This window comes from Puntigrus tetrazona, chromosome 14 (assembly GCF_018831695.1).
Source record: "Puntigrus tetrazona isolate hp1 chromosome 14, ASM1883169v1, whole genome shotgun sequence".
Lineage (NCBI taxonomy): Eukaryota > Metazoa > Chordata > Actinopteri > Cypriniformes > Cyprinidae > Puntigrus > Puntigrus tetrazona.
Window position 1 is genome coordinate 18,150,606 of NC_056712.1, and position 6,000 is coordinate 18,156,605.

Sequence of the window (6,000 nt, forward strand, 5' to 3'; positions counted from 1 at the left end):
AATCAGCACAGACAGGTACATGCTTGTGGGGACCTGCCCTGATATCACTTCTCCCCAGTATTATTCCTCTGTTACCGACTCTGCTAGAAAACGACTCTTAACAGCAAAAGTAATCATTTAGAGAAAACCGTATATTTACCATAACTTATAATCTTATATAATAAGAGCAACTCTCGGTCCCATTCAAAAACGACGGGCAAATCTTTGCTCTAAATATTTACAAAAGCATTCATTCGGGCAGTCACGATGCATCTTGAAAATGACCAGCTATTTTAAAGTAAACAGCTCTTCACAGGAACAAAAACACTGTAAACTTCCAATGTCTTATTTGGAAATCATTGCTAGAAGCTCTCACTACCCTGTTGTTTCATTAATGGACGGTTATTTCTGAGCTGTGACTGAAATAGTCATGGGCTCGCTGTGATAAAGGCCAGTCTGGACGAGGCTGTCAGACTGTTTGCAAAGAACAACATTTGGCAGAGCAGCTGTGTACACTCAAACGGGTGACATCTATGAGCCCCGTACTTAGTTGTATCAAGTTTGCTGTCACCTCTCTAAAGGTGGAGCCGGCCCGAACAAAACTGCATGTTACAAACACGTTCAACGATAACTACTTAAACTATCGCGCATATGGAATTTCAGAAAGACTTAAAGAATGCCATCTAGCTTTAAAAAAAAAAAAAAAATGTAAAAAGTTACATTTATATATAGTTCGTATTGTCGTGCATGAGAAAGACTGGTACTAGAACGAAATGCGACCATAATCACGGGTCTAAATGTGTCAGACGACACCGCAACGCTTCCATCTGGCAGAGGTCGTTTGGCAACAACTGCGCAACTCTAAAAGGAGCAGAGTTTATGGCACAACATAGACGGCAAACATTGCAAATCCAAAGTAGGGGACACGCCCTTCGTACAATGAGAAACTACACACACACCATCTCTCAGCCCGCACATAACGCACAGTGAGCTGCGAGCCCCACCCAGGCCTCCAGTCACACGCATTCCTTGATAGAGCCGTCAGGCCAACTGGAAGAGAGCCCAGCCTCTCCTGCAGTGACTAACTCCAAAGCAATGTCCTACTCTCTACCCAACCACTCAAATCACCCAGTGGGTCTGAGCGGGGTACAAAAACAGGGGATTCTTTCATGGTTTCCACTTACTTACAGCCAGTGGAGCGGGGTCACTTTTATTTATTTATTTATTTTAAAGCGAGCAGATTTCCACATTTTCTAAAGACTAATAGATACCCCCCATGAGACTGATTAATGCACAGAAAAACAAAGTCATAACAAAATACTGTTTGAAAGCTCTTAATGCTCAAATGTATTGCACAACTATAAATCTACATTTATAAAGATTCAGCAGCTCTGCGGGTTAGATAAGTGATAGAATTGTTGGGCAAACAACCAGACCACTAATTATAGAAAAGCTACTGCAAGCGTTTCATGCCGCACTTTTTCCATTAAAGAGTTGTAATGCTTAATAAGAGACACGCACACATACAGTCAGCCATTACACAATGCAATAACATAAATTGTGGCCTTTGGCTTTGCCTACAGGAGTTGCTTGGTTGCTCGCCCTTTAGCAGACACGTTCTTTCCAAAGCAAATTACAGGATAGTTTTTAATGCGACAAGTGCAAGTCATATTTCTCTATTAAAGGCTCATTATTCATTTCTGACAAAGCGAGAGCTTATGCAAAAAAAACGCATAACTACTATTTGGTTAAAAGTTCCACTTTTACTTCCACATGGACTCAATTCAAAACCACAAGTGACCAAACTCTCGTGCAAAGACGTACGCTTTCGGTCTTGTTGTGGAAATATCACCTATCTACAGAAGGAACAAACAGAAGACAACAATAAAATGCACAGCGGTAAATTACATTAAGCAACATCATGAAGCCTTGAACGCATATGTATAAATATTTCAGATACATGTATATTAGCTAAAAGCTTTCACTTGAACTGAGGCACGTTCTTGTCTATTCTGACTTGTTTGTTTATCTTGTTAACAAGGCTCTTCAAAATGAGTCAGCGGATATGAGTCAGCAATCAAATACACAGCGATGACTGATGGTAAGGTGGTTCTCTTAGCAGCCCAGGGTGCATTACATTTCATTTGCCATCAGCTAGTTTTATAGTTAGGTCTGTGTCACCACTACGAAGCATTTTGTAGAAGTGAAAAGGCATGCAGGTTGATCCGTGCAACAAGTCAGATCCAAACTCTCTGTATATCTATAATTCAACTAGAAACAAACTCGGGTAAACTGCACATGAAACGATCTAACCTCTGCAGCCAGTATCCTTTGGTAGTCTGGTAAACAAGTAGATGTGCATACCTACATTACTCAAATGGCGTGATGTAGTACGAGCTGTAGTCAAACACTTATTCTACGTCAAGACATGGCGATCATTAAATCGCCTTACAGCAAATTTTGTAATGCATGAGAACCATTAAACTATGGCCTCGCTGTGTACTAATTCTTTTTAAAATAAGTGTGCAACTTTCATCATCTACAAGCAGCTCTTACAGCACTCACTGGAACCAAGCAGACGTATCAAGTATCACTGCAGTTCATATCTTTATGGTAATTCATTGATGCGAAATATTAGTTAGCAGTAAACACATTCGCATGATGTACTTGGTCAATTAAAAGTTTGCAATAAATTTAAATCAACATTTCATCCATTATATCATGTAGCAATGACACGTGCGGCAATGCAAGTTAGTGCACGTATTTCACCTCGGCTACAAAATAACCTATTTACTTGCTGCATCATTAAATTATGGTTTGTGCACACGAAGCACGTCATTTCTAAAAGTAACTGTCTGAAAACAAGAGGACTCGTACATAATTGAAGCATTAAAGTCAGAGCAAAAACAAACAGCCTTGGACAGACGTCGAAGCCTAACCATCTTACTGTCATGTGATACCAAACTTTAATGAAATGCAGTCCGCATCTTCTATTTTGAGACCGACAACAAATGTAATCTAGCAATCCAAGCAGAAGTACAATAGAAGTACAGTTATCATGTGTCACAGGCTATCAGAGGTCCAAAATGTATAACAAATAAAATATACATTTTTTAACTTTGCGATAATACAAAAATGTAAAAACAAGTAGACCTGTTTTTTTTTTTTTTTTTTTATTCTAAGGCAATTAATAGAATCCGACTGGAAATGGCAATAATTATAATTGTAAAAGTGATTAAGGCATGTGTGCCAAACTGTTACAACACAACTCGATAAGGAAAATGATGAAATCTAAATGCCTGATTCTGACTCAGAGCCATATTGGCAAACAGGTCCAAATTGTCCAACTCGGTTTTAGCTTCAAGCAATTATTTCCCAACCATGGAATGATGATAACTCCAGGGTCTGTCTGAACAGGAAGACACGTACCAAGATAATACAAGTTTCAGACTTCATACTTAAACTCTTCAGATAATCCCTACATCCTGTGTGGCACCGCGCTGACAGCTTATCTGCATCACAATTTCACGGAGAATTGATTTCTTTCATGCGGTACCCTTATAGAGAAAAACAATAATAATCAAATGAAGATTTGAGATGTGAGAAAACAAACAAACAGCGAATGAAACAAAAGCCGCTACAAAAGCCTGCCACTCCTCCCTTGGCGTTGTCACCGCAAGTCCTCGACAAGCCTTTGAGGAAACGACAAAGGAAGCGTGCACAAGTCCAGGCTCTTTCCGTTTCACGCTAGAATAGACGGTCCCATGAAGTGCACACTAATCTGACCTATCAACACGGAGGAGGAGAAAGTTTTGCCTCCACTGCAAACCCCGCATCAGATAGTGACACACAGACCCCAAAACGTTGTTTCTATTCAACATTCAAATCCTAAAGCGTTCAAGATAAGCAAGAAGCGCCCTGTCCTTATAAACAAAACGCACGGTAACCTTCAAATACAACCGAGGTTGAAAGACACTGCTGGTCATGACTGCGGCAACCGCACATGCATAAAAAAAGTTAATACATTTCATTTAAATTAGTTTTAAAGTTGCTTTAGCTCAATTAGATAACTTTACGTTATTACTTTAGTCTGCTATAGAGTCATCTGTCCTGACAGAACAGAAGAAAGCTTTGGGTGTGGCAGGAGAAGGGGGATGGGCTACAAATGTTCTCGGATGAAAAATCTGCTCGCAAACATTTTTAAAAGACAGCTGAAATCAGATAAAACGGCTTTTTGGTTGCCAACACTCTATACGCACCTCCAACCTATCAGCACTCATCTGCAACCTTTTCGTCCTTCTTAAGTTTATCTATTCCTTTGATTCTCTTATTCTGTTATATAACAAAATTTCAGTCATCCTACTGCAAAACAGCTCCACAACTAAAGCCATGCAGCAGTTGGGCGTGAATAAAACACCTCATTCTTTCGTCTCCGTAGCAAGCCTTACTTTCTCCCTCTGTGCTTCAAACCTGGTTTCAATTAGTAAGTCTTTCCAAACCACTACATTCCAATACCCCCTCCTCCCTTCACCCCTCTTACTCACTACCCACACCCTGGCCAGGGCTCCAGGTTACGAAAATCAAGGCGAAACGAGAAAGGATTTGCAAAACTAAATGAAAACGATCACATTTTATGAGGCTAGCGAGAATTATTAAAACAAATTAACATTTCGTGCACACCAAAGAAAGAGTGAAATATGAGAAAACAATTGACCCACAGTGTAGAATATGTGCTGACGTTGTCCAAAAACCTTGAGCTATGACCAGATTTGGTATGGCAGGATAATGCTCCTTTTCAAGAAGAAAGTTATAATCTATTTAGTTGCTGCATATACGCTTTTTCATTTTTTTTAAATTATTAAAAAAATAAAAAAAGAAAGGAAAATAAATATATATATATATATATATATATATATATATATATATATATATATATATATATATTTATTTATTTATTTATTTTTTTTTTTTTTGTAAAAGTTAATAGATAGACAGCTTTCTTTTAAACCAAATACATTTTAGAGCGTGGGCAAAGTCATGCAACCAAAATCAGGCAACCTTCTCATCCACGTTGCACTCTTTTAACTCGGGTGTATCTTTTGCATGACATGCAAAGCCCAAGAAAATTTGCCTTAATTGCGAATCCTGTTTCTTCGGAGCGATTCGGTAGAAGCTAAACGCTTAATTCTTCACAACGGCAAACTTCAGCATTGCTGGTTGAAAAAAAACGTGCGCCACAGATGTCAATTACTGAGCAGATACACACCCACCCACCCTCTTCTTCATGTTCGGCAATAAAGCTAGTGAGATTTGTAACACGACAAACACAAATATATAGCGTTATTACACAAAACCGAGCACATGATAAGTCAAGATGCGCTCTCTGGAAAAGTACTTTACGCAACGTGCGCGCCGCAACTTCATGACTACGTAACTTGAAGAGATGCACAAACTTACCTGGAAAGTTCAACACCTTTGCTCTGGCATCTTACGCGGTCCACAGCTTTCTGCCACAGCCCAGAAAAGTTTTCCACCACGCTTTCTAAACTAAACTTGAACTATTCGTGTGTTCTCTCGTTGTCTCTCGAGGCGCGACGCCTCACTTTGTATTTTTCTGTTTTTATTAGTTACTTTGTCACTTGCTCTATCTCTCTCTCTCTTTCTTGTTCTCTCTCTTCCTCTCACATTCGTGCTGGTTTTTGTCAGTGTGCTTGTAACTCCGGGCTATGGAGAATGGCAGGGTTTGGGCTAGGGCTGTGGAGTTCTTCTCTGGAGAAGAGGGCGGGGGTAACGGTGTAGCAAGGAGTGGTCCTTCATAATTTTAGCCCGGCCCACCCACTGTTTGAGTGACATGTATGTTTAACGCCGCCATAAAGCGCACGAACGCAGATTGGAAACAGATTTTAACTGAAAGGTTGAACTGCGCTTTTAGGACAAGAGTCGTTTTAATTATCAGCTTGGTGCAAATTGGCACGTCTTTATTGAGGCAATTTGTTAAGTGTTTTAAAATGTGTAATCATG

General features: G+C 39.6%; 1 protein-coding gene across 1 annotated transcript in view; it reads right to left on the reverse strand.

Annotated features, from left to right (window-relative positions):
* The window catches only part of ahnak (AHNAK nucleoprotein), a 30,478-nt gene extending 24,753 nt beyond the window's left edge, over positions 1-5,725 (reverse strand). The window contains 1 exon segment of the mRNA XM_043256560.1: positions 5,437-5,725. The gene's annotated coding sequence lies outside the window, so the exon portion shown is untranslated.
* Between the last annotated feature and the right edge of the window lie 275 nt (positions 5,726-6,000).